Here is a 27,971-nt window from a genome sequence, read left to right on the forward strand (position 1 = left end):
TTTCCATCTCTCTCTCTCTCTCTCTCTCTCTCTCTGTCAAATAAATAAATAAATAAAATCTTAAAAGAAGGAGAAGAAAACTTAAAAGTCTGAATACTGTCATAACCAAAATTAAGATACAATATTACTAGAAAAATAGCATCTATGGTAGGAATGAGGTAAGTAGTGAAAACACTAAACCCTCATCTTCCATAGTGGAAAGCCAACAAATTATGACTTAAAAAGTTAAAAATTAAGCAGCAGCAAAATGGCTTAATAGTTGGAGATATGGAGCTAAACACTGGAAGAATCAGGAAAAAGTTCAAATGAGTATTTCTGCAGAGTTCGAAACAGGGCAGGGTGGGAGGACAGAAAACTGTTCAGAAAACTGTTCTTTTCTAGAATAAAGTGTAGAGAATCATTCAATTTTATATGCATAAACGGATTAAAAATAAAAAATAAATTTAAGGGGCATCTGGGTGGCCCTGTCAATTAAGCATCCCACTCTTGATTTGGGCTCAGGTCATAATCTCAGGATCATCAGATAGAGCTTCACATTGGGCTAAATACTGGGCATGGAAGATTCTTTCCCTCTTGCTCTCTGCTCACCCTCACTTGCATGCTTTTTCTCTCTAAAAACATAAAAAGTAAAAAATTTTAAAAAACAACTTGTAAGACATTTAAACATGAAAAGTTCATGTTTTAAGTGAAAGCTATGAAACAGCATATATGTATGATCCCATTTGTATTTTAGAAAGTGTGCACACTGAGGTGACTGGGTGGCTCAGTCAGTTAAGCATCTGGCTCTTGGGTTAAGCTCAGATCCATGATCTCAGGGTCCTGAAATCAAGCCCCGTGTCAGGTTCCACGGTCAGCATGGAGTCCCTCTCCCTCTGCTCTTCCCCTTGTGCTCGCTCACTTGCTCTCCCTCCCTCCTGAATAAAGTCTTTAAAAAAAAAAATGTGTGCACATTAATTACAATACAGAAAAAACCTGAGTGATGTTTACCAACTATTAACATATTAACAAATACATGTCTACATAAAAGAATTAATTTCTTGAAGATTCCTGTGACTTTATAATAGCAAGTATGTAGTTTTACAATAAGAAGAAAAACATCATTTTTTTTTTCTTTTAAAGATTTTATTTATTTATTTGACAGACAGAGATCACAAGTAGGCAGAGAGGCAGGCAGAGAGAGAGGAGGAAGCAGGCTCCCCGCTGAGCAGAGAACCCGATGTGGGGCTCGATCCCAGGACCCTGGGATCATGACCCGAGCCGAAGGCAGAGGCTTTAACCCACTGAGCCACCCAGGCGCCCCGAAAAACATCATTTTTAAAAGTTAAAATTTTCAACCCTTACATATATGGTCAAATGATTTTCGACAAGGGTACCAAAACCCATTCCAAGGGGAAAGGACAACCTTTTTAACAAATGGTGTTGGGAAGCAAGATATTCACATGCAAAAGAATGAATCTGGATCCTCACTTTATACCAGATAGAAAAATTTACTGAAAAGGGACCAAAGACCTAAGTACAAGAACTAAACTACAAAACTCTTAGAAGACTACGTAAGTAAAAAGCTTCATGACATTGAATTGGCAATGATTTCTTGGATGAAACACCAAAACAGAAGAAAAAAAAACAACAACAGATAAATTGGACTTTATAAAAACTAAAAACTTTTGTGGATCAAAGGACACTATCAACAGAATGAAAGGGCATGGAATGGGAGAAAATATCTCTAAATCATATCTCATTAAGGGTTAATATCTAGAGCGTATAAAGAGCTACAATTCAACAACAAAATAACAAACAACATTATTTTAAAATGGGCAAACGGGGTCGTGGGGACACCTGGGTGGCTCAGTCAGTTAAGCCTCTGACTCTTGATCTCACATTAAGTCATCATCTCAGGGTCATGAGTTCTAGCCCTGTGTTGGCCTCCACACTGAGCATGGAGCCTACTTATATAAATAAATAAATAAATAAACAGGCAAACATCTTGAATAGACATTTTTCCAAAGAAAATATGCAAGTGGTCCATAAGCACATGAAAAGATGCTCAACATCATTAATTATTAGGGAACTACAAATCAAACCACTAACTACTTTATGTGTATTAGAATGAGAATTATAAACACACACACACACACTAACTGCTGGCAAAGAAGAGAAACTGGAAATTTGTGCATTGCTGATATTAATGTAAAATGGTGTAACTACTACAGGAAACAGTATTGGAGGTTGCCCCAAAACTAAAACATAGAATTAAAATATGCTCAAGCAATGCCACTTCTGAGTATTATCCCAAAGAATTCAAAATAAGGAGTCAAAAACATATTTGTACACTGGGGCGCCTAGGTGGCTCAGTGAGTTAAAGCCTCTGCCTTCTGCTCAGGTCACAATCCCAGGGTCCTGGGATCGAGCCCCGCATCAGGCTGTCTGCTCAGCAGGGAGCCTGCCTCTCTGCCTACTTGTGATCTCTGTCAAATAAATAAAATCTTAAAAAAAAGAAAAATATTTGTACACCAATGTCCATAGCAGCGTTATTCACAATAGCAGAGAGATGGAAGGAAACAAGTGTCGATCCCAAGTGACAGATGAATAGATAAACAAAATGTAGTACATACATACAATGCCACATTATTCAATCTTAAAAGGAAGGAAATTCTCAAACACATCAAAGATGAATGAACCTTGAAGACATTATGCTAAATGAAATAAGCCAGTCACAAAAGGTCAAATATATGATTCCATTTATAACAGAGACCTAGAGTAGGCAAATTCATAGAGACAGAAAAGTAGTTTCTGTCTGGTGGTTGCCAGGAGCTGCAAGGACAGGATAACAGAGATTCACTGTTTACTGTATATAGAATTTCATTTCAGAAAAATGAAAAAGTTCAGGTGGTGATATATGCACAACGATGTTAATGTTCTTAATGCCACTGAACTGTCCACTTAAAAATGGTTAAAATGGTAAATCTTATATGTATTTTACCACAATAAAAATTTTTTAAATACTACCAGGTACCCTTCAGATATAACTACAAAAGCCAAATAATTTTCACTGTCTCATTCTGAATTGCCAGAACAAAGCAGTATCCTATAATGGAGTCCTTCACAGAACACTGAAATAAATCTAAGAATACACCTGTTCCAACTGGGAAGTGAACCCTAGGGGAAAAGCCCAGAATCCCATAAGCCACCAAGGCATACTATACTACTTCTAAAATGGCTCTCAATGATACCCCATCTGATGCTTTCTATCACCCCTACCCCCGAGTGTAGGTGAATCTAGCAGTTTGCCTCTAATGAACAGAATACAGCAAACATGAAGGGAAGTCACTTCCCAGATGTATTATAAAAGACTGCAATGCCTATCTTGCTGACATTCTCTTTCTTTGGCTCTTCCCATTTGCTTACTCTGATAAAACAAGCTGCCATGCTGCCCCCAGGAAAGGTTCATATGGCAAGGATTACAATTCTGCTAACAGAATTAAGTAATTCCACTTATAATAGGTACCAACAGCTAGCAGAGAACTGAGGTCCTTGGTCCAGCCACTCACAATGAACTGAATCATATCATCGGACTCAGCTTGTAAACAGATCCTTTTCCAGCTGAACCATGTGACAACTACAGCCTACCTTGATTGCAGCCTGTGATTGACCCTAAAACAGAGTACCTAGCCGAGTCACAAACCAAAATCTTGACTTACATACACTGTGAGATAATAAATGTTGTTGTTCTAAAACACTAAATTTTGGGTAATTTGTTATGCTGCAATATACAACCTATAAACTAGACTTCAATGGCATGGGATAATAGTTTCTCAAAGTTGTACACGAGTTGTACACAGGTTCTCTTTGATTCTACATCACTGATTATATCTTTAAAAAATTAATGTAATTTGACTGCAGTATCAATGCTGTCAAATAATTGGAATTCATTTTTTCAGTAATGCTAATAAGTTAAAAATAATCTTGATACAAGAAAACTAGATACTGCAAGAAAAAAAATTAAATAAATTCCTCCTTGACAATATCCTTATTGACCTAAAATACAGAGTAAATAGCATACTGATAAATTCAGACAATAATTCTAAATGTGGAGGTGTTGTCAAAACAGACCCAAAGATTATGAAATATGGACAAAACATAGTAAATGGAGATTCAACTTGCCAAATAACATGTGGTAAACACTGAAACATTTACTAGATAGAAAAAGACTGAGAAGCAAGTAGCCAACAAATAACACTGACAATCCCCACGACTATAAATCCCTTGACGATGAAGACCATATCATAATCACATATCCTCTGCCATAATCAAAAAAAGATTAACTTTGCAGTTAATCAATAGATATTTGGTAAAGTTAAATGATGAGCTGAAAATGAGATATCAAGCTATAATTTAAAAGTCATATAGATTCACATACACAAATATAACAAAGATGAGAGGAAAAGGAGGAAAAAAAGGAAAATGAAAATAAGAATGATATTTGGGGCACCTGGGTGGCTCAGGGGGTTAAGCCTCTGCCTTCGGCTCCGGTCATGATCTCAGAGTCCTGGGATCGAGCCCCGCAAGCCCTGCATTGGGCTCTCTGCTCAGTGGGGAGCCTGTTTCCCCTTCTCTCTGCCTGCCTCTCTGCCTACTTGTGATCTCTCTCTCTCTCTCTCTGTCAAATAAATACATAAATAAAATCTTTGAAAATAAGAATGTTAAAAGGCACAATGGCAAATGGATAAAAAAATTGTGTAAGAATTCCATAAGCATAAACCAAACCAAACCACACCTAAAAAAGAGAACTCCCTATAAGAGAAAATAACATAATACTGCTGTGTGTTTATTGCCTTCTAACCCCAGGGACTTCTCATAAAATAGACATTAAGACCAGACTACCTAGATTCAGATCCTGGCTGTGTAATCTAAGGCCCATTACTTAACTTTTCTGGGCCTCGATTTCCTCATCTATAAGAAAAAGATAATAATGGTGTCTATCTAAGGATTAAAAGTGATAATATTTGATATATGTAAAGTGTTTATTTATCTGCCTGGCACATAAGTATGCTCAATAAATGGCTGTCATTACCTAGTAAATCATACTGTATGCTTCTTAACCAAAAGAAAGAGAAATTGTCATATCCACAGACATACTACTGCCCAAAACAGACCCTATACTGCTTGCATGCTGATGAAAAGAAATTATGTTTGCATGGAGGTCTTGAATTTAAACCTATTATACAACTACTACTTATCAAAATCTAAACAAAAATTTATCAGCAAGAGAAAATTACTACTCTACAACTGTGATTACAAATTAAATTACAGCATTTGCACTGTTACAGTTTTGCTTTTAAAGTTAATAGAAAAATTAGCTGATCAAAAAGGGAATAAAAACAAACCAATGACACCTACTATTTCCAGATTGGAAACAGTATAAATTAGTTCCTAAATGTGTCTTGACTTGAAGCAAATTTTGAGAACCCGCCCACATGAAGGAAGGAAGCATTATCATAGTGACTATTAAAGGATAAATTATTTAAAAATAAAAATTTAAAGACTCATACACTGCTGGTAGCAATGCACTTTGGAAAATAGTTCTGTTATATAAAGCTGAAAACATGCTTACCCCACAACCCAACAACTCTTTTCCCAGGTATATATCCTAAAAACACTCTTTTCTCATGTGTACCAGGAAACATACAAAAATATGTTCATAGCCATACCATCCATAAACACCAAAGCTAAAAACCACCCAAATGTTCAGCAAGAAAAGAATGAAAAAAGCGCAGTATATTCACAGAGGTTAAAAAAAAAAAAAGTAGGGGCACCTGGGTGGCTCAGTGGGTTAAAGCCTCTGCCTTCAGCTCAGGTCATGATCCCAGGGTCCTGGGATCGAGCCCCGCATCGGGCTCTCTGCTCAGCAGAGAGTCTGCTTCCCCCTCTCTCTGCTTACCTCTTTGCCTATTTGTAATCTCCATCTGTCAAATAAATAAATAAAATCTTTAAAAAAAAAAAAAGTGTTGTATCCTACTACTATTGTAACAAATTACCACAAAATTAGTGGCAAAACAACACAAATTTAATATCTTACAGTTCTAGAGATCCAAAGTCTAGGCTTCTAATGGGGATAAAATCAAGGTGTCAGCAAGGCAATGATTCTTCTGGAATCTATGAGGTAGAATCCCTTTTCCAGTTTTAGAAGCTTCCTGGATGCTTTGGCTCATGGACCCATCCTCCATGTTCTGAGCTAGTAGTGTACCATCTTCAAATCTCTCTCTCTGACCTTTGCTTCCATCATCACCGGTCTATATTTATGCCTCCCTCTTACAAGGTCCCTTGTGACTACAGTGAAACAACCTGAATAATCAGGGATAATCTTCCCACCTCAAAAGCCTTAACTTAATACAACCATGAAGGCCCTTTCATCATATAAGGTAACACACTCACAGTCTACAGGGATTAGAGCATGAATATCTTTGAGGGACTATTTTCTACCTACTACAAAAACTATTAAAATGAAAATGAAGAAACTACTTCAACACTGAACTATAAGAACAAATCTCACATACAACATTGAAAAAAATCAAGCAAGACAGACATATACATACAATATAAGTCCTTTTATATGAATTCCAAAAATAAGTAAAACCAAATTATATTAAATAGGGATGCAAATACAGGTAGTAAGTCTATAAAGAAAACCAAGGACATGATTTTTCACAGAAATCACAAGAATAGATTCCTTTGGGGTAAAGAGGGATAAGATAAGGAAGGGGTTTCTGAGATGCGGGTAATATTCTATTTCTTAACTATTTATAATTATTTGTTAAACTGCCCAATTAAGTTTTATGTAGTCTGTAACTGATATGTCTTATAATAAGAATAGTAACAGATAACCGTCATATGAACCAGAGGCAAGGATAACCAGAAACAGAATAGTTTAGGCAACAACCATCTAGCAGTGTGACAGCTCAGCAAGAGACTGTTCCATCTACACAAAGGTGAAAAGCCAGTTAACCTATGAGTTGGGCACTGGGCAGAAATCTAGGTTCACAATAAAGAAACAAGCCTAGAAACATATACATAATTTAAATGTCTTCCTAATAGATTATAAATTTCTTGAGGTCAAAAGCAGATTTCTTCTCATTTTTGTACTTAGTACCTAGTATAATACCAACTACAGAACAATCTTTCTAATAAATGTTTAATTACTGGAAGAATGAATGAAACTTCTCTCACCTCATATACAGCTGACTGAAATTAAGTCATCCTCCAGCAAATAACTGAGAGCTGATTTGAAAATACAACATACATTCAATAAATTGCTACTAATACACAGAAGAGTAGATAGAAGTATAATGGAGGTTTTGCCCTCAATGAGTTTACGATCAGGGAAAGAAAATGTAAACAATTATTTCCAAATTATTCTTTGAAATAGAACACATAATACAAAAACAGAAACTGACATTAATTCTCTGGACTTAAAAGACAAAAAATATAAAAAGTTAATAAACATCAAATTATAAGGGCCAAGTACATATGACACATCAGAACTGCAGGAGGTTTACCTGGGCTAGGACAATCAAGTTTCTTAGAGGAGTTGGATAGGATTTACAATGGTCCCATAGATTGCAAAATAGCCACAAATTCCTCCCATTCCTGTATACACACCTCTTTACATTGTGATCTTGCTTCATCTCCCATCAAGAGGTAGAGTTTCTTTCTCCATCCTAGAAACCGGGCTTGGCCCTGTGACTTGTTTTGACCAATGGGATATTAGCAAATATGACCAGAAACTTGAAAAGTACTTAAACACTGAACTTGCCCTCTTTTGCTGGTTTTAGAATCTAGACTGTGAAAAAAAAAAAAAAAATGAAGATAGAGGACTACCTCATGAAAGTGAGCCCAGACAACAACCAAAAAAGAACCATTCAGTTGGGTTCAAACCACCAATCCAAAGAACAGTTATCCAACAAACTCTTGTTTTAGCCTCTGGACTTTGGGGTGGTTTGTCTGAAGGCAAAAGCTAACTGAGGAGCTAAGCAAAGACACAGAAGAGGAAATGAACACAACATACAAGTGCATGGGAAAAATGAATGTGTGCATTAGTCTAAATTGACTAAGATTAATCTAAAATAGTTTTGATCATAGAGAAAGAATACATAGGTGTGAAAGGTAAAGTTCAGACTGTAAAAATCAGGCCAGGAAGAAAAATGAACTCATTCTATTTCAGTAGGCAAAGGAAAGCCACTGAAGGACTTCAGAGCTGGGGGAGGATACAAAGCAAGAGGAAAGGAAGACCAGTTAGAACTACTATTACTAGATATGCTGAAGTAATAAAATTTTATTTGGCAGGGAAGCTAGACAATTCACAAAATAAATAAGTGTGGTTTTTTAAGTAGTGTCATATATAGTTTATGTTAGATTCTGTTCTAACAGAAAAATAGAAAAATTATTTTAAAGATTTATTTATTTATTTGAGAGAGAGACACCACACACGTGTGAGTGCCCATGAGCAGGGGGAGGGGCAGAGGGCAAAGGAGACAAGCAGACCTCCCACTAAGCTTGATCCCAGGACCATCTAGCAGATGACTGAAATCATGACTAAGCCAAAATCAAGAGTCAGGTGGTAAACCAACAGGCCATCCAGGTGCCCCAGGAAAATTATTTTTACCTACAATTTTAATCCCAATGGAAAGAATGCTAGCATTAATCATCAGAAAAACTCATGACGTGTCTAAAGAATGTAGAAGATATTTTTGAAACTTTATTTGGGCATAAAGATAATACATAGATTTTTAATGACAGCATAGCTGTGAAATATGACTCCTCTTTGTTTGAGATTTAAATTTTCTCACCAGACAACTGAAGTTCCTGGTATAATAAAGTAATAGAGGGGCGCCTGGGTGGCTCAGTGGGTTGGACCTCTGCCTTCGGCTCGGGTCGTGATCTCGGAGTCCTGGGATCGAGCCCCGCGTCGGGCTCTCGGCTCGGCGGGGAGCCTGCTTCCCCCTCTCTCTCTGCCTGCCTCTCTGCCTGCTTGTGATCTCTGTCTGTCAAATAAATAAATAAAATATTAAAAAAAAATAAAAATAAAAAAATAAAGTAATAGAGATCAGTCTTACCCTCCTACCTTCAACAACTAACAAAAAAGACAATGGATTTTAGACACTACAGAAAACAGGAACTACAGAACAGGGATCCATGAGAAAAGAGAAATAAATAAGGCAAACCTTACAACTGCCCCCAATTCACCATTTGAAAGGGAATTTCCAGAACACAGCACAGGAAAGGGGAACCCAAACAGAGCCCAGCAGTCTCACTGAGTTGAGGAGACAAAATTCAGAGTTCTAGGGAATCAAAACAGGACAAGAAGGGAGGACAGATCAGCACAAAGAATGAGCTGTGGATATCTAAAAAGGTGGATTCCCCTTGAAATTCTGGCTGAGTTTATAAGTGTATGTGTGGAAGGAAGTGAAGTATCAAAGCCAGGTTCAAATCACTGGAGAGGGGTAGGCAGCACAATCTCTGATACTCAAATAAGGCTGCAAATAGTTTGCATACTCACCAGAGTGAAAAAGACCTTCAAAAACATCCAGGGCATTGAATGAGAATACTTTGATACTTCCAAAATAAACCCTGAAAAGATTTAAAGGAATAAAAAAAAATCCTAGCACATAATAACATAAAATCATAATGCCTAGCACGCAAACAAATTACCGGGGATGCAAATAAGGAGAAATATCAGTCAATAAAAACAGACCCAAGTCAAAGCATTCTTGAGAAAGGAAAACAAAGATGGAGGTATTACAAACCCAGATTTCAAGATCTATTACAAAGCTACAATAATCAAACCAGTATGGTATTGGCACAAAAACAGACACATAGATCAAAGAAACAAAATAGAGAACCCAGAAATAAAACCACACACTTATGGTCAATTAATCTAAAACAAAAAGAGCAAGATTATACTTGGAGAAAAAATGGTCTCCTCAGTACATGGTGCAGGGAAAACTAGACAGCTACATGCAAAAGAATGAAACTGGACCAGTTTCTTACACCATACACAAAAATGAACTCAAAATGGATTAAAGACCTAACTGTGAGACTTGAAACCATAAAACTCCTAGAAGAAAACACAGGCAGTAATCTCTCTGACATTAGCCTTAGCAACATTTTTCTAGATAGGTCTCTGCAGGAAGGGAACAGGAAATAAAAAATAAACTATTGAGACTACACCAAAATAAAAAGCTTTTGCACAATGAAGGAGACCATCAACAAAACAAAAAGGCAACCAACTGAATGGGAGAAGATATTTGCAAATGATGTATCTGATAAGGAGTTAATATCCAAAGTATATAAAGAACTTACAAAACTCAATGGCAAAAAAAACCCCAAATAATCCAATTAAAAAATGGACAGAGATCCTAAATAGACATTTTTCCAGAGAATACATACAGATGGCCAACAGATACCTGAGAAGACATTCAAAATCACTAATTATTAGGGAAATGTAAATTAAAACCACAATGAGGAATCACTTTATACCCGTCAGAATGGCTAGCACCAAAAAGATAAGAAATAACAAGTGTTAGCAAGGATGTGGAGAAAAAGGAATCCTCTAACACTAATGGTGTAATGCAATTTGGTACAGCCACTGTGGAAAACAGTATGGACAGTTCTCAAAAAACTAAAACTAGAAATACCATATGATCCAATAATTCCACCAGTAGGTATTTACCCAAAGAAAATGAAAACATTAATTCAAAAAGATATGTGCACCCCGTGTTTACTGAAGCATTACCTACAATAGCCAAGATATGGAAGCAAACTAAGTATCCAACAAGAGGTGAATGAATAAAGAAGAACTTATACAGATGGAATAATATGGAATGTGGAATATTACTCATCCATAGAAGAATGAGATCTTGTCAACAGTGACAACATGGATAGACCTTGAGAGTATTATGCTAAGTGAAATAAGTCAGAGAAAGGCTAATACCATATGATTTCACTTATATGTGGAATCTAAAAAAATTAAAAAACAAATTTAAAAAAATCAGATCCACAAAAACAAAGAACAAGCTGCTGGTTGCCACAGGGGAGGGCAGTGGTGGGATGGGCAAAATGGAAGAAGGGAGTGAGAGGTACAGGATTCTAGTAATGGAATTAATCATTCATGGAGATGAAAGGTTAAGCATAGGAAATATAGTCAATGGTATTGTAATAGCACTGCATGGTAACAGATGGGAGCAACATTTGTGGTGAGCATAGTACAACTCTAGGTTTTCTTAGCACTATGTGGTACACACCGGAAACTAATGTAACACTGTGTATCAATTATACTTTACGGAAAAGGAAGGAAAGAGGGAGGGACGAGGGACAGAAGGAAGCAGAGAAAGAAGAAAGGGAGAAAGAAAAAAAGAAAGAAAGGGAGGGAGGGATAGACAGACAAAGAGAGGAAGGAAGGAAAGAAGAAGGAAGGAGGGAGGGAAGGGAGGGAAAGGGAGCAGAAGGGAAGGAAGAAAGAAAAGGAAAGGAACGGAAAGGGGAAAGGAGGAAAAGAAAAAAGAAAAAAAAAAGTAAAATCACGCCCAGAAAAGATACAGATGACAGAACTGATAGACAAGGAATTCTAGACATGAGAAGTATATATCTGAGATTAAAAAACAAAAAAACCAACACTGTATAGGGTTAACACCAGAGTAGCTACCACAGAAGAAGGAATTAGGGAACTTCAAGATAGAGGAAAAAACTACCCAAAATTAAACATACAGAGAAAAAGAAACCAAACCAACATAGTATCAGTTAGCTATGTGCTAAAATCAAAAAGCCTAACATACATGTAACTGGAGTCCCAGAAGGAAAGAACAGATTGTTTACACTTTTACTTTGTTGTCAGTTACTGTAACCATACTGTGTTATATAAAGTTTCTCTCCACTTTTAGTAGATATTTTAATTTCTAGATACACCTATTGGGCCCAGAAAAATTCCATGTTTGGGGAGAAAAAAATCTAAAGAGAAAATGTCTTAAATTTTTTTAAATCTGATGAAAACTATAAATATGCCTAACACCCCCTATTAAAGTGAAAGATCAAATGCTTTCAAAATAATCATGCTCTATTATGTAAATAGTATTTGGAATACATATTCTGTATTCCAATTATAGATTATAGTTAGGTACAGAGTGGCTATCTCATGTATCTCAAAACTCAAAACAATATATTTTTCACATAATAAATAAACTCAATTGTGGTTTTAAACAAGCTGAGTTACAAAAATTATCAGAGACTACATAACAGTAAGTTTTTCAAGACATCTAATAATATCAACATAAACAACAGAAATAAGAGTCAAGAACAGGATAAACCCCACGTGATTTTGTTTTTGTTTTACCCCACAGGTTTTAGCAAGACTCTCTCAAAAGAGTTATTAAAGGGGTGCCTGGGTGGCTCAGTGGGTTAAGCCGCTGCCTTCGGCTCAGGTCATGATCTCAGGGTCCTGGGATCGAGTCCCGCATCGGGCTCTCTGCTCAGCAGGGAGCCTGCTTCCTCCTCTCTCTCTCTGCCTGCCTCTCTGCCTACTTGTGATCTCTCTCTGTCAAATAAATAAATAAAATCTTTAAAAAAAAAAAAAAGAGTTATTAAAAAGTGATGAAGCGTGTGGACATTGGGGAGGGTATGTGCTATGGTGAGTGCTGTGAAGTGTGTAAACCTGGCAATTCACAGACCTGTACCTCTGGGGATAAAAATACATAATATGTTTATAAAAAAATAAAACAAATTAATAATTAAAAAAAAAACATTTGCAACTAAAAAAAAAAAATTGATCAAGGGGCACCTGGGTGGCACAGTGGGTTAAAGCCTCTGCCTTCGGCTCAAGTAATGATCCCGGGGTCCTGGGATCAAGCCCCACATTGGGCTTTCTGTTCAGCAGGGAGCCTGCTTCCTCCTCTCTCTCTCTGCCTGCCTCTCTGTCTACTTGTGATCTCTGTCAAATAAAAAAATTAAATCTTAAAAAAAAAAGTGATGAAGATTTTTGCATAACCCTACTTGCTGACAGCAAAATGAAAGGAACATTCAGTCACCACTTATACTTCATTCAAATGTTCCTTCTAAACTTTTACAGGAGGTAAATTACACTTAAAGGAGCATGGAAGCTCTCTGGGTTCAGTAAATATATTCAAGAAGGTAAGAAACTTTATAAGTCAGTATGGTTACAAATACTGACAACAGGATAAAAGTGTAAACAACAACCTAGTTCTCTTTTCCCTGACTACCACACTAACAACTACAGAAGTACAGTGTTAACTTACATGTCCAGATTATAATGAAATTATTAAACAAGACCATTCCTTGGATAAAATCTTCTGTAACCATATCAACCAAACAAAGCATTATATCTACCATCTTCCCATTAAGACAAGGAAAATATCAATACAGGAAACATCTCTGTAATGATCTCCATTGTAATTATTTTTAAGTATATTAATTTAAGTATATTAATTCAGCAAAACTGAAGTGAAAAGAGATTAAGTAATCTAAGGTCCTATGATATGTTACAGTAGAAATGAGAATACATTAAAATCTCATCTTGAGGGGCGCCTGGGTGGCTCAGTGGGTTAAGCCTCTGCCTTTGGCTCAGGTTATGATCCCAGGGTCCTGGGATCGAGCCCCACATTGGGCTCTCTGCTCAGCAGGGAGCCTGCTTCCTCCTCTCTCTCTGCCTGCCTCTCTGCCTACTTGTGATCTCTGTCAAATAAATAAATAAACTCTTTAAAAACAAAAAAAAAATCTCATCTTGATGCATATTAACAGTTTATATTCATTTGTTTTAAAATCATTTATTGGGCGCCTGGGTGGCTCAGAGGGTTAAGCCTCTGCCTTCTGCTCAGGTCATGATCTTAGGGTCCTGAGATCCAGTTCCGCATCAGGTTCTCTGCTCAGCAGGGAGCCCGCTTCCCCCTCTTTCTCTGCCTGCCTCTCTGCCTACTTGTCATCTTTCTCTGTCAAATAAATAAATAAATAAATCTTAAAAAAAAAAAAAGAATCAAGAACATATAAATAATAATCACAAAGAGAAAAATAATTATGTCTACCATAGTCATAGAACATAAATATAGATCAAGAAATCTGCTTAAAAATCACGTGCTTAAAAGATGAAATTGTCTGGCATAACTAATATTCACATTATGTAAATAATTTAATTTCAATCTGTATTTTGAAGACTTTTTTTTTTTTAAAGTAATGTCTACACCCAGCGAGGGGTTCAAACTCACAACACTGAGTTCGAGAGTCACATGCTCTACCAGCTGAGCCAGTCAGGTGTCCCTCAATCTGTATTTTAAATCTGCAATCAAAACTCACCAGATCTGGGGCACCTGGGTGGCTCAGTGGGTTAAAGCCTCTGCCTTCGGCTCAGGTCATGATCCCAGAGTCCTGGGATCGAGCCCCACATCGGGCTCTCTGCTCGGCAGAGAGCCTGCTTCCTCCTCTCTCTCTGCCTGCCTCTCTGCCTACTTGTGATCTCTGTCTGTCAAATAAATAAATAAACAAAATCTTAAAAAAAAAAACTCACCAGATGTTAAGGAAAATAGAAACATTTTTTAAGGATTTGTATTTGCTATTTTCTTAATATACATTATTTTATATTATTTTTTAAAGATTTATTTATTTACTTGAGAGAGTGCAAGCGTGGGAGAGAGCACCAAGGAAGGGGGAAAAGCTGACTCTTCAACTGAGCAGAGAGCCCAATGAAGGGCTCGATCCCAGAACCCTGGGATCACAAACCGAGCCAAAGGCTAACATTTAACCAGTGAGCCACCTAGATGCCCTAGAAGATAGAAACTTTTGAGTGGTTATACTGTATGTGTTGTACATATGCTGAAACTTCAGCTCTAAAAACCCCAACTTTTTCGTATAGACTTAAAGGCTCTTGTATCAAATATGGAAGTCTGACATTTAATCTGAAAGCACTGAGTACTTAGAGAATAAAAGCTATAAAAGCACTTTTGACACAAGGATTCTATCCACTAAAGCCTGGAGAGGGGGGTGTCTACCACTTGCATCACTATCCTTTACAATATACTGGATAACAAAAAAGTTTAGTTTCAAAAATTTGTAAATACTGAAGATGTCCTGCAATACTGCTAATCAAATAAACTGACAACCCTCCAGCTATATTTTGAGTATTTTTCAAAAACCTCAAAAAAGAGGGAAAAAAAAGAATACATGAGTAGTATATGTTTGAGTAACATATGCTCAAATTACTTTTTTAAAAGGATTTATTTATTTGAAGTTTTATTTAAGTAATCTCTACACCAAACGTGGGGTTCTACCTCATGACTCTGAGATCAAGAGTTGCACGTTTGTCCAACTGAGCCAGTCAGGCACCTCATATGCTCAAATTCTAAAGCTGCTGGCCACATATCTATAAATTTATTTATTTATTTATTTATTTATTTATTTGGAGAGAGCACAAGTGGGAGAGGGCCAGAGGGAGCGAGAGAAAGAGAATATTAGGCAGTCTCCATGCTCAGTGTGATGCCTGAATCATGACCCGAGCTGAAATCAAGTGGGAAGCATAACCAACTGAGCCACCCAGGTGCCCCTAAATAATTTTTTTTATAGGAGTTTTTTTTTTGTTTTTTTTTTTTGTTTTTTTTAAAGTGGAGAAGAAGTAAGCTACGTTCTCCATAAATTCTCAAAGGTTGTTTTCTTTTGTGAATCAATTCAGCCCACACCGGTTCAATAATGGTCACTAAACATTTTCCCTTATATACAGCCTTTTTTTTTTTAAGGCAAAAAACATTAACTCACAGAGTTTCTAAGGATTACGAATCTAAGAGTGTCTTAGTGGTTCTAGGTCAAAGCCTCTCATGAGTGGCAGTCAAGTTGTCATCTCTGTATATAACTTTTTAAAGTTATAAAACAAAGAATTAACTGCCCCTGCCAAAATTAAATTTCATGATCATGGTGAAGTAAGCTCCATTACATTTGTTCACATTGAAGAACCAACAATCCATCACTAATTCTCACATTTTAGTGCATTTTTTATGTAAAATACCTTCAAAATTGTCTAAATTACACAAACTTTACTTCTAACACTACATTTAAATATATCTGAAGTCCTACATAATTGAGTTCAATTTGCTAAAGCAATGAGCCTAATCTTATGAAGATTTCCTGAGGCATTAAAATAATCAATATTTTAAATTTTTTTTTAATTTTATTTATTTATATGACAGAGAGAGGCACAGCAAGAGAGGGAACAAAAGTAGGGGGAGTGGTAGAGGGAGAAGCAGGTTCCCCACTGAGCAGGGAGCCCAGCGGGGCTGGATCTTCATGACCTGAGCCGCAGGTTCAGCATGCTTAACGACTGAGCTACCCAGGCATGCTTATAATCAGTATTTTTTAAAGTCAAAAAAGACACAAAATCTGAAGTCATATGCAATACAATAGAGTATGCACTAAATTATGCATTAACCATAGTACAAGATAATGAGCGAGATATATTATTCTTAGCCCCCTACTGAAGATCAAATTTGTTTGAATTTACTATTAGAAATTAAATTAAATAAGCTAGCGACTTTATGTGTCTAACACTGAAAAAGGAAAAAAACATTTCTTAACATCCTATCATAAAGGAAAAGTGCTAGAGAAACTTCCCTTCATAAGCATGCCTCAAACATCCCCTACAGTGCCTTGATAAAAATGTATCATACAGGAAAACATAAGCTTTTAAATTAGATTCCTTATGGTATCTTTTCAATTTGAATAAATTACAATATGCCACAGAAGTCCCTGGAGTTAATATTAATAGAATTAATATTAATTTTTCAAGATTACTCCTAATACTAGTATTTATCATTATTACTACTTCTTTGTAAGAAATAATACATGGCGTCCAGCTCCCTAAATACTTTACAATCAATCTCCTATCTCCCCTTTCCCGGAAATAGAATGTTGACTCTATACCATTTAGCCAAAAGAAAACAGCAAACACATCTTTATGGTCTATTCTGGCAAATCAGTGTTTAGAAACCAATGCAACTGTTACTAATGGCTCAGAACCAAACACTGTAACAAAACACACTGAGTGGATCCTCCCTGTGTGTGTACATGCGCCCATTCATAATAACGTGATCCTCATACATGCATTCAAAATCTCAGTTTCTACTGAATACCAGAACACCTCTACATAATACACACCTTATAAGAAAACTGCCCTCTTTAATGTTCAAAGAAAGAACAATTTCTACAGCTAAGGATGAGAAGAGTTAATACCGGGATTGCTGCCACCTATCAACTTTAATTCAAAGCGAAGTACAACTCAATGTCATTTTTACCTCTAACGCTGCCACGCTGAAACAAAATTAACTTCCCTGTGCGTTAAAGTATCCTGGCATCCCAATGGATTATTTTCTTCCCTGATTTGACATTACATATGTGTGGAGTCTTTTGTCCCTCCCACAGCATCCCAGAGTGTCAACAGCGTCTTAGTAAAGGTAAATGACGGGCAAATCCCTCAGGTCATTACTTCGCACCCTAAGTACCAAAAAGTCATGGCCTTCATGCCGTTACTAACAGGGAACACTGCATAGTCCCATTACCTCTTCTATTATATTTGGGGAAGCGGGGTGCGAAAGAAGCGCTCCGTGTATCCGGAGAATGCTGTGTTCAGTCCTGGTACCAGAAGCAGCACGAATACAAGTAATATGTGGGTCACCCACAGAGAGAGAAACAGTGGAAGCTTCGTGACCCTCCAAGTTCAGTGAAGACACCAAAAGCTTCTCAGGAAACGGGGCACAAGCCTTCGGGGAAAGGAGCAGAAGCAGAAGGTCTCCGAGGTGGAGTGACTACATCTGGCACAAGCCCAGGGCGTGGGCAGCGACTGAGGAGTGTCTCGTACCCTTCCCCTCCGCACCAGGGTCGGTCACTCCGCGAGGGGTGCGGCCGAAGGAGGGGGTTAAGACTGGGAGAGGGCGGGGCCCGGGGCACCCCAGCGGCGCCCTGGGGGTTCGGGGGGGTGTGTCCTACCTGGGCCGTGGCGGACGCAGGGATTTCGGGCGGAGGGCTCGGATCCAACTCAGGGCCAGGACCCGCAGGGATCAACCCTCAGCAAGCGGGACCGCCGCCGCCTGCCCATCCCCCGCCGCCGACTGCGGCGGGACCCGAGCGCGGCTTCGAGGGCCGGCCGGCTTGGTAGTCCCCTCGGGTACCGTCCGCGTTTACTGGCGGCGGCGGCGGCTGCTGTTAATGCTGCTGCTGGCCGCCCCCAGCCGCTGCTCTTGTGCCAGCCCCTGCTCCTCCTCCTGCCGCCGCCGCCGCCGCCTCGTCCCCACCGCTCCCATCGCCGCTGCGGCGACTACTGCAGCGCCCGCTGACCCGACCCGACGTTATTCTCCCCCTTCGCAACCCAACACAGCCTAGCCCACCTGCCCTGCCAGTACGCACGCCCACCTCTCCGCCACAGGTGCTGATTGGAGAGCGCGTCCCGGGCCCTCCACGTCGGTTGGCTAATCCCATTGCCTATCACGAAGTGGGCGGAGAGTCAGGCAGGGAGCGTCTCCGCCCCCCACCGGAGAATTGCCGCTATCTTCAGGTTTGCCTGAGAGTGCGAGTTACCGGGAAAGGAACATCACAATGGCAGCGCGCATGTGCGCAGGAATTCTGGGCCTTGTAGTTCCAGCCGCAACCGCAACTGCCCGCCGGTCCAGAGTCGAGATGTAGAGCTTCTGAGACTAGTGGTTGGCACACAGTAGTGTCCTCCTAGCTCAGTAGTTAACTTGCTTATAGGGGCATGATTGTGATCCCAGGACTGGGCTTTTGGGAAGAAAATCGGAGATACGTTGTCACATGACGAATTTACACCCTGAGATGGTCACGAAGAAGGGCCCCAAATCGTGAGGCCCTACCATGCCTCCTCCTCAGAACCGGAGCTGCCAGGATCTGACAAATTGGCGCTGTCCCCAGAACCGCCTAACAAAAAGCTAATCACAAGCCGGCACTAGGGAGAGGCCTAAAGGTATAAGGAGGAAAGGAGACGGAGACCTCCAGAAAAGAATACCAGCCTGGGGCCCGAAGTATTCTTACAGTTTTTGCAACCCATGAAGAATGAGATTACCTTCTGCTTTTCAAACACCATCAGCGAAGAGTTCAATGAGCATCCCCTGCGAGCACGGGCATGGGAATCTAAGCAAGAGAAGGCGGGAGTCCCTCGAAGACTTCCAAGGAAAAACGAGGAGAGCAGAGCAATGAGGTTGTGTTGGATAAGTTTGTATTAGGCATTGATTATGTCAAGTTCTTTGGTGAAGAGGAATCCTTAAGATTAAACCGCTCCCATCCACCACTTTACAGAAGAAAATCTCAAAGAGGTTTAACAACTTTCCAAGGCTATAAAACTAATGATTGACAGTACTAAAACTCAGGTCTCTTTTTTTTTTTTTTTTTTAAGATTTTATTTATTCATCAGAGAGAGAGAGAGAGCACAGGCAGACAGAATGGCAGGCAAATGCAGAGGAAGAAGCAGGTTCCCCGACAAGCAAGGAGCCCGATGTGGGACTCGATCCCTGGATGCCGGGATCATGACCTGAGCCGAAGGCAGCCGCCTAACCAACTGAGCCACCCAGGCGTCCCTAAAACTCAGGTCTCTTAAACTTACTTCTGTGTCTAATGCTTTTTTTTTTTTTTTTTTTTTTTTTTGGAACTTAATAATCAAAATGACGCCCAGGAGTCTGCCAAGGATTGAAAATATGCAATGACTTGGGAGCTTCGTTTTACTTTAAATCTTTTTCTTCACTGAAATGACATTCTGATTAAAGCTGATTAATTAAGAGTATGGAAAGGTTAAATATGAATCCTATATTCAGTCTCAGAACTGTTACAGAATCTGTTTCTTCTTTTTTTTTTTTTTTAAAGATTTTATTTATTTATTTGACAGACAGAGATGGCAAGTAGGCAGAGAGGCAGGCAGAGAGAGAGGAGGAAGCAGGCTCTCTGCTGAGCAGAGAACCTGATGCAGGGCTCGATCCCAGTATCCTGGGATCATGACCCCAACCGAAGGCAGTGGCTTTAACCCACTGAGCCACCCAGGCGCCCCAAGAATTTGTTTCTTCTTGCTCAGAAAATGCCACAGCTTCGCGACGTTCTTTAAAAACAAACAAACAGGGGCGCCTGGGTGGCTCAGTGGGTTAAAGCCTCTGCTTTCGGCTCAGGTCATGATCCCAGGGTCCTGGGATGGAGCCCCACATCGGGCTCTCTGCTCAGAAGGGAGCCTGTTTCCTCCTCTCTCTCTCTCTGCCTGCCTCTGCCTACTTGGGATCTGTCTGTCAAATAAATAAATAAATCTTTAAAAACAAACAAACAAACAAACAGCAGATACCTCGACTGTCTGTCATGTCTAGATCCTTGGGTGAAAAACAGAACAAAGTGTACATTAAAGGCAATTGATGATGCAGCTCATCTTGTTCTGTTCAAACTTAAAGAAGATGCCAACTTGTCTCCTTTCCACTGATTAAAACCACAAGTTGTTTTTCCCATTACTTTGTCTCACAGAATATATTTCACTTCACAATATTGGCTGGGCGAGTAATTTTAATTGGGAGGGATTAGGGTTCCTGCAAATGCTTTCCTTTAAGATTAAAGAAGCTTATGGGGGGAAAAAATCCAAATTCCCTGAAATTATATCTAGCGATATTTCAAATAACTACTCTCTGTTCAAAGAGAATATTTTTCACTCAGCAAATTCAATGTTCAAGCTACCCAGATATAATGTCTGTTATCATGGATAAGGTTTTTGTTTGTTTGTTTGTTTCGGGGTTTTTGTTTTGTTTTGTTTTGTTTTAGAGGGAAGAGAGCACTTGACAGCTGGAGGTGGGAGGGATGGGGAGGGACAGAGAGAGAGGAAGATAAAGAATTTTTTAAAGATTTTATTTATTTGACAGACGGAGATCACAAGTAGGCAGAGAGGCAGGCAGAGAGAGAGAGGAGGAAGCAGGCTCTCCAAGGAGCAGAGAGCCCAATGCGACCCTGGAATCATGACCTGAGCAGAAGGCAGAGGCTTTAACCCACTGAGCCACCCAGGCTCCCAAGAGAGAGAATCTTAAGCAGGCTCCACTCTCAGCACAGCAGAGGCCTGGGGGCAGAGGGGCTCCATCCCACACTCCTGAGATCATAACCTGAGCCAAAATCAAGAGTCTGTCGCTTAACTGACTGAGTGAACCAGGCATCCTGGTAAGGATTTTGATTAATGTATTCACAGAATTACTATTTTATTTATTTTAAATGAATCAGTAGATACACCTGGATTCTCCAAATATGAACAGATGATTATTCTTCTGATTGTTATTTTATAACCGACTCCATTTGCAAATCCATGAAGGGTTAAGATAAATAGAAGAATATATGAGAAAGAAAACCACTAGCTGCATATAAAGAATGAATTTTTATTTTAATGCAGTGCAGGGAAATGTTCTATGATGAGGATCTTGAGAATAGGGCAACAGTGTATCTCAGAGTAGGAAGTGTAAGATTGAATATACAGTGGAAGTTAATGCCACAGGAGTGGGAAGCCTAGGATAAGGGGCTTCTCAAGGAAAACAGCTTCCCAGGTCTCCCTTTTTTCTCTGATCTTTTCTATTTAAGAAGTATTGGGCTGTCCCAAGAGGTATTTGTTCATTTAAGATAAATGGCAAAGTAATGTATTATTCAAGAGCTAGCACTGGATTTCTGGAATCCCTTTTGAGATCGATTGATTTATTATGAGTTGTTTTTTTTTTAAACAAATATGGTAGCAAGTCTCCACAGCAAGCCCCTAGTGATCTCTACCTCCTGGTATCTTCACCCTTGTGGAGACCCTCCATACTGAATTGGGCCAACCTGTGTAACTAATAGGCTTTTTCAGAAATTATGATTTGTAAATTCCAAGACTAGGTCATTAAAGACTTTGAAGCTTCTGCTTTATGCTCTCGTGGATCACTTACTTACAGGGAAGCCATTTGCCATAGTAGCAGGATGCTTAAGCAGTCGGCCCTTAAAAGTGGCCACCTGGCAAGGAATGGCATTACATAGATAATCAACACCAGACTGTCAACCATGTTAATGAACCGTTCCTGAAAACAGATCCTCCACCCCTTCAGATGACTACAGGCCCAGCTGGCATCTTGACTGCCACCTTGTGAGCTACCCCAGTCCAGAACCACCTAGTAAGCCATTCCCAAAATCTAGACCCACAGAAACTATGTGATATGATAAATATTTACTGTTACTTTAAGCACTCAGTTTTGGGGGACAATTTGTCATGCAATAATTGAGAACTAATACAGTAAGATTTATGAAAATAATAGAATGAGAAATGGTTTAAGTCTAGGGATATCTGCCCTGGGTACTTGAGTCTGAAAGAATGAGACTGTCATCCTAGGACCAGTCTTAGCATATTCAAAGATAATGAGCAAATTTCAGATTTATACTGATTCCCCACCCAGAACATAATGTCCCTTTCAACCAGCTTCTTTTCTCCCAATGCAGAATAAATAACATATTTGAGAACATTTTTTCTTTCTCCTTTTCTCCATTTGTGGCCTCTTCTACCCATCTTTAGATACCCATTGATTTACCACGTTCTAAATTTCCCTTAATCTAAACAGGAAACAATCTAGATGGGTTATTTGTATCATTATCAAAAGGACTGCAGGGGACGGGATGCCTGGGTGGCTCAGTTGGTTAAGTGCTCAGGTCATGATCCCAGGGGCCTGGGATAGAGCCCCACATCATGCTCCTTGTTCAGTGGGGTGCCTGCTTCTCTCTCTGCCTGCTTCTCCCCCTAGCTGTGCTCTCTCTTTCTGACAAAGAAAATCTTTGAAGTAAAAAAGGACAACAGAGGTGAGTGCATGGCTCAGTGGGTTGAGCGACAGACTATTGGTTTCAAGTCCAGTCATGATGTCAGAGTTGTGATCTCAGGGTCCTGAGATTGAATCCCACATCCTGTGTCCAGCTCGGTGCTCACTGGGGAGTCTGCTTATCCGTATCCCTTCCTACCCTTCTAACCAACCCCCGATTCAAATAAATAAATAAAATCGTTAAAAAAAAAAAAAAGACAACACCACAAACACCACAGTATTAACCAGTGTGCAAGTAAAGGAAAAAAGAGACCCCTTTTCCCTTTTGCTTTCCATCTCTCCCTTCAGAAACAAATCTCATCTTGTATACCTGATACCAATACAGTGTCAGTATGTCAATAACAACAACAAATCTCAAAAACAACAACAAATCTCGGAATCATATATTTTATTTTATTTTATTTTATTTTATTTATTTATATATTTTTTTTTTAAGATTTTACCCATTTATCAGAGAGAGAGAGCGAGCACAGGCAGACAGAGGCAGAGGGAGAAGCAGGCTCCCCGCCGAGCAAGGAGCCCGATGCGGGACTCAATCCCAGGATGCCGGGATCATGACCTGAGCCGAAGGCAGCTGCTCAACCAACTGAGCCACCCAGGTGTCCCAAGGAATCATATATTTTAAATGGGTGGATTGTGTGGTATGCGAATTATACCTCAATAACTCTGTTTCTGCATAGTCCTTTGAAACACGAACAATAGTGGTCTGGTGCTCAAGTGATTCCACAAACCAGGAAACAGCCCCATGTTTTAAATTTTTCATCAGTCTTACGAGTTTCTATTTGAATCTTGCTTGATCCACTAAATGAAAAATTTTAGAGCCTATTTATGCCAACTACTCTGCTAGGTACTGGGGAAACAAACATGAATAAACTGAGGGCTCGTTTCAACAAACATGTAAACCCTACAACAATGTATTCTAACAACTTCTATGAAAGAGGCATATTCTGTAGCACACAGATGCTCTAGAACAGGAGTCAGTAAACCATAGCCTACAGGCCGGTCAGATACCTGGGGTCCTCTGAGAGCTTGGCGTCTTGAAGCCAGTGTCAGCTGCGTTCTCATTTTGACAGAGATTCTTAATACCAAATGTATTAACTACGTCAAGTATTTGTGTTTTTGAAAACTGCAATCCTTATTTTGTTGTGAGAGGATTAATTTATTTTGATATTTTTTTTAATTTCAAAAATAAGAGAAATCTGGAAATAAGGGAAGGTATTATCAATTTTGAGTGTTTGAATCGATTATCTTTTTTAAAAAACCGATTTATTGGGGCACCTGGGTGGCTCAGTGGATTAAAGCCTCTGCCTTTGGCTCAAGTCATAATCCCAGGGTCCTAGGATCGAGCCGCATCGGGCTCTCTGCTCAGCAGGGAGCCTGCTTCCCTTCCTCTCTCTCTCTGCTTGCCCCTCTGCCTACTTGTGATCTCTGTCAAATAAATAAATAAAATCTAAAAAAAAAAAAAGATTTATTTATTAGAGTGAGCAAGTGAGCGGGGGAAGGGACAGAGAGAGAGAATATCCAGGCAGACTCCTGCTGTGACCACAGAGCCCATTCAGGGCTTGGATTCCACGACCCATGAGATCAGGACGTGAGCGGATACCAAGAGTCCAACACTCAACCAACTGAGCCACCCAGGCACCCCTGTATCTATTATCTTTTAACATATTGAATATCAATTTCTGTTTGATGATGATTAAAATAGAGCATAATATCAGAGAAGATGAACACTGATTAGAACTAGTAAAATTAGAAAAGAAACTAAATGTTTGCATTTACAAAATACTGTTTTTTCTTGATGTACTTCCTGTTTATGCCTAACTTTTATGAAATATGAAACAATATACCATTGAATGGTAACAGTTAACGTTTTCCAAGTTTTATTCCCTTGGAACAGTTAGTTCTATACATATTTGCTCAGCCTTCTAGGTTTCTTCTTTGTTGCAGAGTCATTAACACAGCATGGCTGTATACTTAAAATTTTCAAATGTGAAAGTGGTGAAGTAATGTTGTTATTCCCAATGTGTGGCTTTGACAGTCTGCAAATAGTTCAGTGATTTTCAGTCTGGTCCAGAGATAAGTTTCTGGAAACACTGGGCAACTTTCTCTGATTTTCAGGCTCCACGGCCAGAAGACTGACTGGCCGGGGATACTTATAGCGCACCCTAGTGACCATAGTGTTCCACTGCCACCTGTATCGAAATGTCAAATGGTCTTTTTTTTTTTTTTTTTTAAGATTTTATTTATTTATTTTGATAGAGCAGAGGAGAGGGAGAGGCACCTTCCCTGCTTAGCACGGAGCCCAATGCAGGACTAGATCCCTGGAACCTGGACCTGAGCCAAAGGCAGTTGCTTAACTGACTGAGCCACCCAGGTGCCCTGAATGGTCTCTTTTCCTATCTTACTGATCAAAGCAGACTATCCAGTGGATGAGGATTTTTACAATTTTTAGAAACCTGTTGATGATGGTGACAAAGATGATCTTAAAAAACGTTTTTCTGGGGGCGCCTGGGTGGCTCAGTGGATTAAAGCCTCTGCATTCAGCTCAGGTCATGATCCCAGGGTTCTGGGATCAGGCCCACATTGGGCTCTCTGCTCAGCAGGGAGCCTAGTTTCCCCCCCCCCCCCGCCTGCCTCTCTGCCTACTTGTGATCTCTCTTTCTTTCAAATAAATAAATAAAATCTTTAAAAAAATATTTTTCTGGTAGTGATATTTGGACATTGTATGTTCTGCAAAATAAAATATATTTGGAGATGTCAAATAAAATTTCCAAAAATTTATTGGCTATCTATAAAAAGGATACTACTGTATGATCTCTTATGGAGAATTAAAAAAATAATGGGGTGCCTGGGTGGCTCAGTGGGTTGAAGCCTCTGTCTTCGGCTCAGGTCACGATCCCAGAGTCCTGGGATCTAGCCCCACATCGGACTCTCTGCTCCACCGGGAGCCTGCTTCCCCTTCTCTCTGCCTGCCTCTCTGCCTAACTGTGATCTCTGTCTGTCAAATAAATAAAATCTTTAAAAAAATATATTAGACGTAGTTCCTATATAGACCATTTTGAATTACAGTTTTTGTACATGTATCCTATTTTTTTTCTATAAGTATAGAGGAGTCATTTCTTATACTGCATATTTTCCATACATTCTTTACTCCATATTTATTAAATATGCTCAGTATTTTTTAAAATTTTTTAAAAGATTATTTATTTGAGAGAGAGCAAGTGCGTGGGACAAAGGGGAGAGAGAGAGAGAGAATCCTCAAGCAGGATTCTCCCCACTGAATAAGCAATGAGCCCTTCACAGGGTTTGATCCCGGAATCCTGAGATCTTGACCTGAGCCGAAATCAAAAGTTGGACACTTAACTGACTGAGACACCCAGGAGTCCCACACTCAGTATTTTTAAATGAATGAATGTAATGCAAAAAGTTAAATATAATACAAAATAATACAAAAATACAAGTGCCCTCATACTTTGTATTAACTTCCAAACAAGTGCTATCAACACCTCTGGGTTTGCCTTTTTCTATATCTTTAGTATGAAGATGATGACACATTGTTTTTTGATTTTATTTAATTCTTACCCAGAAACATAACAAAGGGTGATTATTAAAAAATAAATGACGAAGAAAAAAATCCCCAGTTTGGAAGTCACAGAAGAGAGAGAAAAGAGAAAAATCCTATTAAATTTATTTTAGAAGTAGTAACAGTAGGGGCACCTTAGTGGCTCAGTTGGTTAGGCATCTGCCTTCACCTCAAGTCATGATCCCCGTGTCCTGGAATGGAGCCTCCACTTCAGGCTCCCTGCTCAGCAGGGAGTGTGCTTCTCCCTCTCCCTCTTCCTCTGTGCTCTCTCTCACTCTCAAATAAATAATTAAAATCTTAAAAAGGAGAAGGGGGGAGCGGAGGGAAAGGAGGAAGAGGAGAAGAAGAAGAGGAAGTAATAACAGTATAGAGCCAGAAACTGGACCTTGAGGTTCCTGGGCCAGCCTGTATTTATGTACAGCATTCAGGTAGAGTCCCTGCCTAGTCTCAGCACCACATCCCACCACTGTGTGTCTATAAGCTTGCTCAGGTTAATTCAGAGTTGCAAGGAACTGGGGGTGTCTGGATTCAGTTGAAGATGAACTCTAGCCTACCCTCCTGCAGAAAGATGTCATCCTTAAAACTTTTTTTTTTTTTTTTTTTTTAGTAAATTGAAGCTTCATTTTACTTGCTCACACAGATTAAGAAATCCATTGCCGAAAAAATAAAAATTTGCAACCTTTCATTCTAGTTGACTGGAATGGGGAGTTTGGAAGTAGAATAGGGAGTTTGGAAAAAGATTTCACAAACACGTTAGTGAGCCGTTTTGGAAATGGACCCTCTGGTAGATGTCTACATAGGATCTAGTGGGGATGTGAACTTATGAATTGCTCAATTCTACCCAGGGTTGAGGGGAATGTGTTAGTTTTCTATGCTGATACAACAAATTACAAGAAACACAGTGGCTGAACACAACATAAATTTATTATTTTAGAGTTCTGTAGATCAGAAGTCCAAAATAGGTCTCCCTGGGCTCAAATCAATGTGTCATCAGGCCTCAGTTCCTTCTTCTGAGGCTCAAGAGGAAGATCAGATCCCTTGTTTTTTTCAGCTTCTAAAGGCTGCCCACATTCCATGGCTCTTGATCCTCTTCACCCATTTTCAAGATCAATGCCACCAGTAGGCAAAGTCCTCATGGCACATCCCTTTGGCCCACTCTTCTATCTCTCTCTCCCACTTTTTTTTTTTTAAGATTTTTTTTTAATTTATTTATCAGAGAGAGAGGGGGGGAGAGAGCGAGCACAGGCAGACAGAATGGCAGGCAGAGGCAGAGGGAGAAGCAGGCTCCCTGCTGAGCAAGGAGCCCGATGCGGGACTCGATCCCAGGACGCTGGGATCATGACCTGAGCCGAAGGCAGCTGCTTAACCAACTGAGCCACCCAGGCGTCCCTCTCTCTCCCACTTTTAAGGACTCATGTGATTAGACTGAGCCCACCTGGATAATCCAGGCTAATCGCCCCATCTCAAGGTCCACAACTTCAATCACATCTACAAAGACCCTTTTA

The 27,971-nt window shown here is 39.4% G+C and overlaps 1 protein-coding gene across 1 annotated transcript in view; it reads right to left on the reverse strand.

Annotated features, from left to right (window-relative positions):
• Nucleotides 1-18,436, reverse strand: part of TTBK2 (tau tubulin kinase 2) — a 159,405-nt gene extending 140,969 nt beyond the window's left edge. The window contains exon 1 of the mRNA XM_032343454.1: nucleotides 18,025-18,436. The gene's annotated coding sequence lies outside the window, so the exon portion shown is untranslated. The remainder of the gene's footprint in view (nucleotides 1-18,024) is intronic.
• Nucleotides 18,437-27,971: the final 9,535 nt, after the last annotated feature.

Source organism: Mustela erminea, chromosome 5, assembly GCF_009829155.1.
Source record: "Mustela erminea isolate mMusErm1 chromosome 5, mMusErm1.Pri, whole genome shotgun sequence".
Taxonomy (NCBI): domain Eukaryota; kingdom Metazoa; phylum Chordata; class Mammalia; order Carnivora; family Mustelidae; genus Mustela; species Mustela erminea.